Here is a 15,295-nt window from a genome sequence, read left to right as displayed (position 1 = left end):
AGAATGTTTTCAATCTTTGATATCTTTATTTACTTAAAAACACAACTGTTCTTTCTTGTTAGGAACTAAGTAATCTCCAGTCTGTTGTTTGAAAGTAAAATAACAATTTATATGGAGATAATTATGTGATAATGGGAACACTGTTTAATTGAAGCAATCAGTTCTAAGCAAAAATATAATCTCAAATTTGGAAGTGACAGGATGTTGTAGTGCCCCGTGTTTATTGATATCTCTCTGTAATTTTCTTTAAATTTTTAAACTACTGAAAAGACTTACTGTTAGTGAAAGGAAAATATATCATTTTCCTTTGATGCCACATGCTGCTTAATTGCAGAGCATACTGTATATAATGCTGTGTGCAAAGGTCTTGGATTTGTAAAGTAGGACTCAAAACTATCAGAAAAAAATTGTACAACACAAAAAGAGAAGTGCAGAATCTCATGTTGAGATAACTGCACTAGAATTCACCCACACAGATGCTTAAACACTTAATTCAGAGAAAGAGTCATTTATTTTGGATTTGGTGAGTGAAGGAGGACCTCAGTATTGCAAAGGCAGTCTAAGAGCTAGTTTAGCCCATTTATGACTCAAATAATAGAATAAAATAAAATATTGATATTTATGGTTTAGTTCATCGAATGAATGGTGATTTAACTTAGAGGCATGCTTGTATTACAAAAACGTTTGCTCCTTTTAGATTAAACAACATATCTAAGATTTGTGTCTCTTAGGGAATAGATTTTTGGGATCTCAGAGAAGAGTTCTTGTAATTTAGTAGAGAAGAGTTCTTATAACTTAGTTTAAATACAGTGAATAATAAATTTTTTTTAAAAATCATTATTGGATTTTGCATTCCAACTAAACAAAAGCCCATTCTCAATCTAGCGGAATTATCTAAAAAAGTAAACTTGAAAGGTACATGAATTTCAGGCCTAATTGTTAGGGAGGATATGAGTTTAGTTCAATTCTTCCCAGTTAAGCTATTTTTATTCTATTCATTCAGAACAACAGATTTAAGATAGGCTTTTCTTAATATTTCTGTAAGTCGCTACAAGTCTTTACCTTAACTTGTCATTTGTGACCATGGCTTAGAATGTTCAAAATGAGCTCTAACTGATACAATCATCAGTCACTAGATAAAAATGGAGTGCCTTTCCTTATTCAGCTCAACATACACGCTTCTTAGTATTCTGTGCTCTGTGTTTCTGACAAAACTGTGTCAGTGTTTAAACTCTGGCACTGATGCTTTGATAATAATGCCTGCAATTGCCCCCTACATTAGTAAGAAGATTGGCATTAGTACTTGTGGGAGACACTGCAGAATTGAAAAAATATGAATCAGCCCCTCCAAGATTTGTTATTTATTGCAAATATTTGGGGGAGTTTTGCCTATTTTTTAATTTTTATTGTCAAACATCAAATTGTTTTTCACCTTTGTGTGATTTATTGAGATAGTCTCCAGTAGTGTATCTACCAGAATCACCCTGTTTACTTTCACTCCACAAGACCTACTCGTGTGATTTTGACAACTCTTTCTCATCTTCTCCAAGTCATGAGAAGAAGTCACTGCCCTTTATGCTCCTTACAACCTCTTGCCCTCCTACTGATGTCCATTTCAGGCCACCAGCTTGTCCCATACAGTATGTCCATGGTTTCTGCATCTCATCTCTTTACTCACTGTAGTTCATTCCCTTTTCTCTTTTCCCAGCTGATTCACGTTTTCTTTTTATTTCATGTGGATGTTTACTGATCTGAGTACAATTCATCATATCAAAATGTCATCTTTTTATGTGGAAACATTTTATGCTTCAGATTTTAAAGAAATCGCTTCTTGATAACTTAATTCTTCCTTGTCTTCCTCACAGCTTTTCTTGGTATCATGAATCATGGAATTACTCTGGGTGGAAGGGACCTAGGGAAGTTGTTAAGTCCAAAATTCCTCTCAAAGCAAGGCCAACCCAAAATTCACACCTAGTTTCTATGGGCTTTAACTGACAGAGTCTTGAAACAACCTGCCTTAGCAACCTCATGTTGTTGTGTTTTTTCTTTTCTCTGTTTCCAATCAGAAATCAGTCAGTAAAAAGCCCCTGTTTTCTCAGGAATGTTCACACAGGCATTAGGAAGATGATGCTTTGTCCCCTCAGATCTTTTTTTCCCTCCATTTCAAAATAAGACCCATCTCCTTCAGCTTCCCCTCACATGGCAAACGTTTCATTGCCTCAACATTTTGATGGCCCTTTGCTGGATGCACACCAATTTGTCTACATCTTTCTTACACTGGGAATCCAATACATTTTGCTGTGAAGCCTGAAGAGTTGAAAATACCACCAAAGTACTCCTAAAATGTACTTTTACAGTACATATTTAGTGGTTTTGCATTGAAGTATCACACTGCTGTTTTTCCTACTCCTTTTAATTTATAGTGTGCATATTGTTGAGCAGCTGTGTCAAGTTTAATTGCACTGAATCTAATAGCAATAGATTGTTCTTGGTTTTTTGATTGTACACTTGCTGCTATTTGTGAGAATGTATTTCTGGAAGCTTATACTCTGGTGCTATGCTATACAAAATATGTATAATTTACAGAGATTAATTATACAGCTTAACCAAAATTTGAATTATATATAAACAAATATATATTTTATGATTCTGAGTTATCTACTGTACACACAGGATGACTTTTTGCATTTCACTTTTTCTGTAGCAGCCATGTTCCATCAGGGACTCTCCTTCTAAAAATCTAGAATTTTCCCAAATTTTTTTGGCATTAAGACAAATTACATTTGTTTATCTTTTGCAATGTGGAGGGTGGTGTATCTTTTACTTATTTGGTTGACTAGTTCAGGGTTTTTTTAATATGTAATTGAATATTTGCAGTAAACATTGACTGATTCTTAGTAAATGCAAACATTTTAAGTATATTAATTGGATTGTGATCCATCAGCCCTCTGATTACACAAAAAGTACTTACTATGAGAACACTACAAAATCAGTATCTATTGTGATTCTACAGATATATAAAGGATGCTTTGCACTTGCATAATATTTCTTTTACAGTGAAAATATCAGAAAGTCATTGAAAAGAACAGTTATACTTCAATATATTTCCTCATAATTAGACTACATGGCAAACGTTTGAGGTTATCACTGGTACAAGAACTGTGAGAGTTGTAGGCAATGATTCTACATTCCTCTTAATCTCTTTTACCTCTTTTATTCTCTTTTTTTTTCTTTTTCCCCCTCTTTCTGGTGAAACTTGTGTGAATTTGACTGAAACAGAGTTAAAGGAAAGTATCTTTCCATCCTCAGGGAAATTTGTGTCAGCCATTTCAACAAGGCAGATGTTGTACCTGAGAGTATAATTGCATTTGCCATGGCCCTGCCTGATATCCCTCAGTCCCTTCAGACATGTTTGAAATCATTTGTGCTTGTACTAATTTCTTCCATCTCCCTTAACACAACTTTCTCTTCTTTGAGCTTGGAAGAAACATCAGAAAAATCTTCCCGCAGCAACCCAAGAAATTAATTTGACCAAATGGACTGATTTTTTTCAAACAATATGAAAATATCAAATAAACTTCTTTTATTTTGTATCATAATAACTCCTGTTACATCCTGCTCTTAAACCTTAACTACAAATGATTACATTCTAGTTTAAATATCTGGTTAATTTATGACTGGTTGCTTAATTACACACTGTGGTTTTTCTTTCTTTAATCTTATTTACGCATTTTTAAGCTAACTGCAGGGGGAAAAAAAGGGTAAAAAACTATTTCAATGTCTCACATGGCACTTCAGAAGAGGTGTGTAAAAATAGTAACTGTTTTTTAAAATTTAAAACACAAATGACAATTCTAAGTGATTCCAGCTAATTATCTATTCATTAAGGTTTTGTGGTTGGGCATAACGTACACCTCTGCTATATGTATGCTCCCTGGAATATCAGATGTTTGTGTCACTTTGAAAGGGTTTCAGAATCCATAAAAGTATCCAAAATAGAAATAAAAATTTTGCCTGCAGATTTTTTAAGGCTAAAAGATGCTTATATAATGTCAATAACATTTCTGCCACTAAAAGCCTGTATAAATGTATCTAAAGTATAGAAATTCAAATATAGAAACATTTTATTTATATTTAAACATTGTTTCAGTTAATTATATGATCTCTTAATAAGACCTAAGTAATTTTTGATCATTACTCTATTAATTTAGGTTTTTAATCTTTCTTGTTATTATTTTTAAGGTTGACAGTAATATTTGTGGGTTTAAGATCAAAAATATAAAAAAAAAAGTAAAAGAAAAATATATGGAATTGTACCACACCAAACTTGGCTTCTGAAATTCACTTCATCTCCTTGTTTCAAACATATTTGTGTAGATTTTTAACATAATTTATAAATTTTCTATAACCTCAGGTACAAGTTATTCCATTGGTTATTAATGCTTATTTTTATATGAAATAATGATTATTCCAATTATTCACTTCATCTGTGAAGGATTTCTTTCATCTGTATTTGTCACATAGTTGAAGCAACCTGACTTAATTTTTTTTGTCTCTCTACTTTTCTCCTTTTGAACACCACATTTCTACTTTTCCTATATTTCAGTACTAAATTAGCCTGAAACAGAGCACTGTGAGGAATTTCTCCTTATTCAGGGTTAAATTGTAACTCAGCAGGGAGTCATCCCAATGTGACACATTTGGCAAAACAGGGGGAAGCAGAGGGGATCCTGTTCTGCTCCTAGAATAAATCTTTTGCAGCTGCATGTTGTTATAGTGAGAAACAAATCTATGGTGATATGTTTGTTGTTAGAGTTACCCAGACTTGCCTGTCATGGTCTTTCCCACCTTCCCCACCTTTCAGATATTTGAAATAAGCTCAGCTAGTAGAAAATCCTGTTTTTCTTTTTAGTCTTTATTAACTTCAGTGAATGCTTCCTACAGGCTTTTCTTCTCCTCTTTCTTTCCTCTCCTTCACCTGTCTTCTCTGTCTTTCCACTTCTTTCTTTTACTTTTTATTTTCTTTCTCAATGGTAGCAAGCACACCAAATGTTCACTACTCAAACATTGTGTATGAACTGATACAGAAATAAAAACTGTTATGTTAAACCACCAAGAGTAATTCAGTTAATAAACAACTAAATGAAGCACTTTTCTACTGTGAGAATGACCAAGCACTGGAACAGAGAGGTCATGAAGTCTCCCTCCCTGGAAATGTTCAAAAACCACAAGGACATGGTACTGAAATGTGGGAAAGAGGAGCAGAACCAAGCAATGGTGTGTATGGCCTGGAGATTTATGTGGTTAATAGGTTTTTTACACATATAGAATCCAATTTCACAGTAGCTTGGTCTCAACAAGACATATATATATACATTATCATTCATGAGAGAGTGAACTGATGTACTGGAGCTACAATTACAGTAAAAGAAAATGTGCATTTTTAGGTAATTGAATTTATTGAATAGTTAAAAATTCAAAATTGAATAATTTTTTAATTAATACTCTGACGCTGTGAACAACAACCATTCATAGCTCGATCATTCGCCAAGAGTGCAAGAGGCTTTGCCAGTGCTGGGGAAGCAGGCAGACCTGGTGATGCTGCCTAGAACTTGGATCCTCCTTGTAGATTTCAGAACCTTTATCCCAGGAAACTGAAAACATAATGTTCCATAACCATTGTTAATTAACAAGAGGCTTAGAATCTGTTTTACACATGGTATAATTACATGTAAATTAAACATAATTAACCTTCAAAATTATGCCAAAATAGCAGAGATTGATTGCTGGTGATTTCTTGCTCACTGCTTCTCCAAGACAGTGTTCTATGGCTCAAACCCTCTTTGCCAGGAGGAAAGAACCATGACATGTCCTCTCTGGATTCTAGCAGCTAAAAGTGATTTATTTGAACTCCTGCAGGCTTTTAAGATCTCTGGAGGAGGGTTTAGAAAGAGGAATGTGATTGGGTAAAGGTTTGGGGGAAGGGGAGTGACTTGAGGACTCTGCTAGCCAATGGGGGATACAGGAGGATCAAAGTCCAATAACAAAGCAGGGACTGGGGAGAGACGGATAAGACAACCAATAATGCTTGTGCAGGGGCAGGGACTAGTTCAGGGAGGGAAGGCAATATGGCGCTGTGCAGGGAGACTGCGTGGGTAAAGGGAGTTACAGAATTTAGGGAAGAACTGTACAATAAAATCGCAAGTGATCGATGTCTTTCTGCTCCACCCAATCCCGGAGAGCTGCCACCATGATGAATCTGCTCCTAAATGTGTTCTTTCCAGGACTTGTAATCTCTGTGTTATCCCACACCAAAATTAGGAAGTGCCTGAGTTTTAGTACCCAACTATGTAAAAGCCCATATTATATATATATTTATATATATATATATATCTCCTGGTATCCTAGGGTGCATCAGGAAGAGTGTGGCCAGCAGGTCAGGGAGGGGATCCTACCCCTCTTCTCAGCCCTAGTAAGGCCACATCTGGAGTGTTGTGTCCAATTCTGGGCTCCACAATTGAAGAAAGAGCAGGAGATACTAGAGAGGGTCCAACAGAGGCCACAGAGATGATGAGGGGTCTGGAGCATCTCCCTGATGAGCAGGGACTGTGAGAGGTGGGCCTGGTTAGTCTGGAAAGGAGAAGACTGAGAGGGAATCCCATCAATCCACACCAATATCCCCAAGGGGTGTCAAAGGATGGTGCCAGACTCTGTTCAGTGGTGCCCAGGGACAGGACAAGGAGCAATGGCCATAAACTCAAACACAGGAATTTCCCCCCTCAACATGAGGCAGGGCTTCCTTCCATGGAGGTGGTAGAGCCCTGGAACAGCTGCCTAGGGAGAGTGTGTAGTCTCCCTCTCTCCCAAACTCACCTGGATGCATTCCTGTGTCACTTGCTCCAGGGGACCCTGCCTGGGCAGGATGTGGGACTGGGTCATCTCCAGAGGTCTCCTCCAAACCCAACTATCCTATGATTCTGTGAGTCTGTGATATAAACTGTTATTCTGAAGTGATGCAATTGCTTTCATTTTCACCATAACCTTCCCATCACATCATACACAAAGTGAACATTATTTGTGATGTGCCAGGAAAGTCCTCCATAACTTTACTAATGCATGCTAGCAGTTCAGTGTTTTAACTAGGAAAAACAATTATGTCCTCTGATTTGTAAGGTAACTAGGGAGTGACACACTTGAAAGGGAAGGATGAGCAGGTAAGAGTAGGAAACTAAATTACCACCATCAGTCTGTACAAATTTAAAGTTGGGCTGTTAGCATGCATAAACATCTTAGAGAAGAGAAGAAAAACTATAGGTGACCCCATCAGTGCATATTAGTGCTGGGAGACTGGTAAAGGAGGAAGAAAACCTATCTTGAGAAATTCATACAAATTTCAAATAACTTTACCTGTACTAAAAAGGTACATGAGATTGGTGTACACCACCTGGTGAGGCTGCATCAGCAGGAGTTCAGCACTGATTAGACTCAATCAAGCAGTGTTTGTGCTCTAAGCCCCGTGCTTCAGCTCCCCTAAGGTACCACTCCTGGACTGAGACTGCTGCAAGACCCAGGGCCAGTCTTGTGTACATTGAAATTTCTCCTCCATTTGATGCTAAATTGATGTGCTTCAGGAAAATAGTAGTTCAGATGCTATTAGTACTTGGCAGGTTTTAAATAAGCCTTATGCCCTTCCTGTGCGAAGCTTCTTCGCTTCAGGGAAAAAAATCAGACATTTGGATAAAAAGGCAACAGAATAAAAAGATGAATGTTTGCATATATCTAGCTGTCTCATCAGAGATAGTAGCCATAAATGGTCAACTTCTGTCTAACAGATTATCTTTCCATTTGGACTCAGTGCAATCTCATGGGTAGGTATCCTCATGGCATCACTTCTAGCTAAAAGACTTTCCTCTTCTTGCTTTACTACTGCTGTAAGCTGGTGGTTTTGATGGAGTATACTAGTTTCTACTCTGCATTTTAACTGAAATCTGTGCCTTCAAACATTAGTTTTCACATGAATGAATATCATTGACACACATCTTAAAAGAAAATTTATTTCTTCTGTCTTTGGCTTGGATTAAGCTGGTTCTTTGGGTTTGGTTTGTATGTCTATTTTTTTTTACACAGAAATATGTCTGGTTTGGGAGTGTTATTTTTCAAACTATTCTGATATCAGCTATCCTAGGTAAAGAAGACATATGTTCCTTATGAGCTATTGCTTTTTCTATGGGCTATCTAAGCTTTCTATAAACAAAGTTAACAGTCTTCATAGGTAAAACACACCATTTTGCATCATCAAAATCTTTACCATCTTTATCCTTCAAGAGGAGACATTCTTGGTACATACTACACACGCACTACATTACAATATTTGGAGCACACACTGGTATTAAAAAGTGTTGCTTATTCAAATGGGACTTCTTGTTTGGTATTTATGACTGTTTGATGTTTATGACTGACAGTTAATTATGACTGTTTATCTGCCAAGGCTATTTTAACACTTGCAGTGCTCACAATGCCAGGGAGACATCTGTTAGAAGCTTCTATTTAATGTCAAGTACGAGTAAGGTGTATCTGCCACAACCACCCTCCATATGAGAAGACTCCAAAATTAGAATGTGAAGCTGCAGTACTCTGTTCTCCCATACATATAAGCAAATGCACTTAGAAAACTAATCTACACAGGTGTTAGACTGGATCACTGTTATTGCCTCCCCACTCTGTCTCAGATTTGATCTCACTATTTATGTCTCAGAAACCTTTTGTTCCCTCTTCAGTACTTAAAACATTTTTGTGCAATTGTTGTTTCACTTGTGAACTGTGACTAGGATCCAAAAGAGCAATATGATCCAAGGGAGGGACACCAAGATGATCAGAGAGATGGAGCAGTTCTGCTGTGAGGAAAGGCTGAGAGAGTTGAGATTGTTCAGCCTGGAGAAGGGAAGCTTTGGTATGACCTAACTGTGGCCTTCCAGGACCTGAAGGAACCAACAGGAAAGATGGAGAGAGACTGGGGTGTTGATTAAGGCACGAACCCCGCTCAGACACGAATGAGTGCCAGAGCAGATTTACCATTTATTTCAAACCGCTTAGGTTTAAATACAATGCTTAAACATGTCACATGACCTTCCAACCAATGACAATTAAGTATTGTCTGAGCATACATGAGAACCCAGAAGACGACAACTTCCATGGTTCCTTGTTACATTCTTCCTGCCACATCTCCCCCTTTTTTATTAACAAGTTGAGAAACAATACATTTTTAACATTCTTATTATAACCAATGCTATTTCAACTAATTATAAAAATCAGGGCCTATCGTCACAAGGCCTTTATTGAACTGTTTACAACTTTATTGGTTCATGCAGTATTCAAGCAATCTCAAATTACCCAAGGTTTGTAGGTGTGGATAACCTTTTATCTGAGGGCAACTTTGTGTAATGGTGTCATCTTTATTTAAAAGGGAAATGTGTTGGGTTGTAGATGTTGGGTTTTAGGTGGTATTGTTTGAAGCAGTGTTCAAGATGTCTTGCTATAAAGTGTATTTGCATTCACACACACATACATATCTCCACTCAACTTTCTTGTTCATACTCCAGTGGCCACCGTTTCATTCTCTCCTTACACATGCATTCTTAAACCCTTTATTGTGTTTGACTCATGGAGTTTTAGTTTTGTATTGGTTACTGAGCTTGGTATTGGGGGTCTTGCCGGGGTCAGTGTATAACAGGGCATGCATTTCCTACTTTCCAGTCACCCACACGAGATGCTTCCTCCCTGCATTTATCCCATAAACCTATGAAGGGACCCCTGTCCAATCCTGAAGCTGTTTCCCCTTCTGTGTCCTCTATAGACTCGCCGTCTCTTTGTCCATCATAGTCATCCTCCCCCCTTCCTGGCGAAATGCCTGAACCTGGAGGTGGCGGCTTCACTTCCGCCACGCGGCAGGGGCAACATGGCGGTGCCTCTGCTGCCGCTCTCCTTCCGCACGTTGACTGCGCAACCGCCGCGTGATGGTCGCCCCGTAACGGTCCCGGGGTCAGCGCTGCTCTGTGACGGTCCCCGGCTCCAGCAGCACCGCTCGCTGCTCTGTACGGCATGGTCTCAGCTGCAGCCATGGGCTCTGGCATAAAACCAGCATCCCCCCCTGCTGCCATGCGGTGTCATCAGAGATCCCATGCAGCTTTCAAGCCCGCTAGTATTAATCTTCTTTGCATATCTTTAAGAATAAAACTCTTTCTAATTAAACTCTTAAAGCCTCTTATCTCTGAGGCCTGGCTGATGTTGTAGTGGAATATATCATTTCCAGCAACGATGAGTAAAATTTTAATTCCCTGCATAATACCAATGAAGTTGATTGTAGAACATTATGTTCATTAGGAAGTAATAGATTTTTTTTATATGTTTGATCAAAGTAGCTGATATTTAATCCAAGCTGAGAAGCAGAATGCTATTTTATACTTCATATTGGTTAATTCGTGGCCAGGTCTGCAATTTACTGGAAAACCAATGGATCATCTTTATGGGATATGCCACCTAGATTTTATATATATATATATATATACATATATATAAAATACTGGTCTGCAGATAAACTTAGAACAATGGGAAGAAAATACAGCTTTCATAATAATGTATTTTTGCATTTTAAAAATGCAGGCGAGAAATGACGATAAATTATGAGAGAAAAATTATACTATTTTGGTATGTTTTGGGGCTGTCCTGTACAGGGCCAGGAGTTGGACTTGAAGAACCTTCCAGCTCTGGATAGTCTATGATTGTATGTTTTTCAAATTCTAAAAAAGATGCTTCAGTTGGAATTGGAAAAAAGCTCAGCTTAGTGGTACTCACGTTAAGTCAATGGATCCATGAGATCTTTTAAATAGCAGGGCTTTTTGTCCACCCTTTATTACAGAAAGACACTAAGCACATTTCTACCTCTTTTCACCATTGCCCACACAGCTTTTTGGTTTCTGCAGAATAAAAAACACTGAGATTTTGAAGGGCTTGCAGTTTTTGAGTGAGAAACAAGAACCTGAAAGCATGGAAGCTTGGTGAAGTGAGATTCCTGTAGTATACAGAGGCAATAAATTCCTTCTTTGTTCAGAGAAATAAATAGAGAAGACTAATACAGAGGAAGATGCAGTGGGAAGTAGGCAGGTAAGGGGTAAGAGAAAGAAATATGGACTTCTCATGTCCTCTAAACCAGGCAGTGTTCCATGTAAAGGGAACTAAAGGTGTGTTTTTATCTGAGAAGACTGAGTTAGGGTCACACAAGAAGCACTTCTACACAAAACCAAAGATGTTGAAATGCATGTAAATAAATGTAAATTCTGAAAATAAAGAGAGGCAGGCCAGCAGTGATCCCCCCTTCTTTAGGGATCAATGTAACTTATTCCAATGAAAACTTTATGAACTCCACTAAAACCTTTAGTTTTAATGATGACATACAGTGGCAGAATACAGATTTATCTGCCCTGTGTCTCAGAGTTATCTTATACAAGCTTGTTGCAGCTTGTAAAAAAAAGGGCGGCTTCAGGAAAGTTAAAAAATAATTTGCAATATATTAACCTTCTGCTTCTGTTTTTGATCACGTAAACTAAATATTTTGTGTTATGTATCCATTTTGTGACTATTTTCTTGATAATTAGTAATTTGCAGCATTTCTACCTTTCACAGCGTTTTGTGCTCCTAATTGTTCTCTCTCATTTTTTTTCACCTCTCTTGCGGTTTTTCTGGTACGTGCAGCCACACACATTTCTACCCAAAATTTTCCCTTGTAATGTCTAGTGGAAGGTGCCCCTGCCCATGGCAGGGGGTTGCAATGGGATGATCTTTAAGCTCCCTCCCAACCTAAACCAGTCTGAGATTCTAAGTTACCATCTAAAACCTGAGTTACCATTGCAGCCCTCCCTTTCCTAGGAACTGTTGTCATTCTACAGGGAGATGACCTGTAGGAAAGAATCATTTTTCATCTTGATTGCCAGGCTGGGGTTTGTTTTAATACAGTAATAAAAGAGTGGCCAGACAAAATTGTACCAAAATATACTACTCTATCCATTGGCTTATTAGATTGATGTGAACAACAAGAATGTTTTCCTTGTCTTGTTTCTAAATCATGAATTTATATACCTAGTATTTGTTTTGAAATAATGAACATAGGACCTTTATCTCCAGGAATAGAAATTGGGAAAAAAAAAAAAAAAACAAACCCACACCTATTTGGCTATCTAACTTGCTTTGCTAGTAATATTATTTTGTACCTCCTTGTTTTGGTACCAAATTTCTAGATTCCTCTATTTTCTGTAGGAATCCAGTCTCATCTTATATGGAAAAAGAAACAGTCCATGTACAGTCCAGGGTGAAGGGTTAGTTTGTCAGAAGGGTATCTCTTCAGTCTTCAGTGTTTATTTTTAAACACTGCTGGAACAAATGTGAGGTAAAATGTACCTGATCAGCCTTGTTGTAGCATCCACATGCTTCTGCAACAAATGTTGTGGAATAGATTGCCTAATGTAGTAAAACCAACCATAACTAATTTGCAGTGTAGATGTTCCCTGTATGAATTGTAAGTAAGTAAGAGTCTGAGTAAATGACATTTAAATTTCTGTAAATGTCAAAAATGCTTTTTATTTCTCATTTCTACATTAATTTCCAAATCACTTTTTCTCAGCTTTGCTTAATTTAGTTTTGATTTTCATTGTGTTTTCATTGGTTTTTTTTCCCCCGTCAGGTTGTATTCAACCCTTTCAGTTTTTCTTTTACTTGTGTTTTCATTTTCAGTATTGCTTTCTGAATAGTTCTGGGTTTATTTGGGCAAATAAACATGGGCTGCCTGTCTGAACCTGATTTAAATTGTTCACCAAGAAGTTAAGTTGTACAGTTGTAAATAGACTTGCATGTTAATTTGTCTTGGTGTTTATTTCCTTCTTTAATAGCAGTGCTGTTGTTTTTGGAGATAGTTTTCATGGAAAAGTGGAATTTGATCTCACTTATCTTTTGGTATTGCTGGATAAGATCCTATGGAATTCTGCTATAATTAGCGTAAATTTTCAACACAACTTACATTTTAATTTAGTTTGTTTCACTTAATATATAGAACCGATATAATTTTCTTTTTTGTTTGCTTTGCTTTGGTTTTGTTTTGTTTAGTTGGTTGGTTTGGGCTGGGTTTTTTCCTGTTTTGTTTTTTTTTTGTTCTGTCTACTCTTTGCCATCTTCATGTTGTAGAACTTTTTTCTTTCCCTTCTATTTTTCTCCTGATAGTTTTATTAAGGCAAACTTAAGGTCTGACATTTTCAAATGGGTTTTGTTTAATGGAAACAAAAGGAATGAAAACAATATAAAAGATAGATAAGAAATTCTGTTTACCTTCCTGAACCAAAAGTATGTTTCTATTAAAACTACTGAATATAGTGGGGTTAAAAAAATTGAATTTAGTGGGAGGAAAAAGGAATTTTAAAAAGAAGGTAACTTTAAGAGATAGTCATGAAAACAATATTGAATATTATTATTACTTTTAAGAGAGAGTTGTCTGCACATTTTATTGCTTTTTAGATTCCAGGTGGCTGAAAATTCTGACCTTTATAAGGCTTATTAGAAAATAAAGTCTATAAATCTTTCTGGCTCCTTCTGTCACTCCAATACACAAACACACAGAGATGCACACAAAAGGAAGAAATTCAATAAAATTAATTCAACACATATCTCCATTGTCTGGGAGTATTAAATTCTTGCTTACACCAGGCACTAAAGAATTATTTGAAATTAAGTTGTGCGTGATCTGTTATGACACCTTTTCATCTGAGATGTGAAAAGAAGTTCTGGTTTCTGTCAAAATCAGTCAGATGGAGAAGCGTGGTGAATCATCAGGTGCAGTCAGTGGCATGAGAAGAAATTCCTGTCTCCACCAATGTGCCATTGATCAGTACTGGTGACCTTTACCTGTTTTTGGGTCTACAGATATTAGTTAGCTAAAGCTGGAACTTACTGATGACTTTTATTTGAAGTTTGAGGCTAGTCATAGTCTTATATCAGCTGACTTAAATTAAACCTATAAGGAGTAGTTTTTCTTTATTTTATGGAAACCCACAAAGGTTTTGTATTGAATGTGCAGTAGGTAATTCACAGAAGTGGAGAGCCATCGTTGCTTCTTCATGGGAGTATCCACAGAAACACTGGCCAATCATAAAACTCAGTGGTTTTGTAAAGCATATATTTAGATTTAAGAAACTGTGTCAAGTGATAGTGAAGTTCTGGTAGAAAGTGAATTTTTATGGATTCTGACCCCCACCATTAGGAGCAGTGCCATCAGGAAGCCTCCACGATTCCAGTTAGCAAAAAAACCCTCAAATATACTGAAAAAACTTGGTCTTTCTAAAAAATAATAATGACGACAACAACAACAACAACATGGGAGGCCACAGACAGACACATTTTTAAAACACTGTACTTTTCAAATAGCTATTTAGGTACAGAATGATATTTTAGAGCAGGGTCCACCAAGGTAACAAAGCAAGATGCTCTGAATGTCAAACAGGTTATCGTGATGCTTTATAAAGCAACCACATGAAATGGCAAAGCATCTGTGAGCCAAATTGTTTTGTGAGTGGTGCTGGCTGCTTTCCATGTGAATTCTGGATAGCTGCTATAATTTCTCCTGCACAGGATCCATAAGTCAGATTGCCTGCATTTCTTTTAATATGATGTGCTCAACCAATATTAGTGAAAAGGAATATTATCATAGTGGAATAAGTCTTAATGTAGGTGTGAGAGACCAGGTTCAAATGGAAGAAACTGAAAAGCTATTCAGTACTCAGGAAATAATAGATTCCACCTTCCCCATCATCTTTACTTCTTTTCACCAGGATGAGCCCTCCCAGCATCCTCAGCTGCTCCTCATATGACTTCCTCTCAAGAAAGCTCCCCAGAAATTCTCTTTGGAGTCTAAATAACCTTGAATATAAAGCTCTGACTGTTCTAGTACTAAATAGATACATACTCTTAAGCCCCCTTACTCAGGCTGTTTGCATTCAAAAAACCCCTTGATTTTACAATTCTGTGATGTTAAACAACTAAGTGTTCTATCAAAAAGCAATGAATGGCGTTGGAAAATCCTGGAGAAGTTGATGCCAAGAAACACTATATATTTTATTATTAATAATAATAATATTAATAATACTTTAGAAGGATATTGCAGTTGTTCTCTTTCTATTCTGCTATTTTTGTTTGCTTGGTTTTTTGGGTTTTTGTTGTTTTGTTGGGGGTTTTTGGGGTTTTTTTGGTGGTGATGTTT

The sequence above is a fragment of the Manacus vitellinus genome, unplaced genomic scaffold (assembly GCF_001715985.3).
Source record: "Manacus vitellinus isolate BGI_N305 unplaced genomic scaffold, ASM171598v3 scaffold_23_pilon, whole genome shotgun sequence".
Classification (NCBI taxonomy): Eukaryota; Metazoa; Chordata; class Aves; order Passeriformes; family Pipridae; genus Manacus; species Manacus vitellinus.
The sequence above is the reverse complement of the archived record's forward strand: the minus strand, read 5'-3'. Positions refer to the sequence as shown.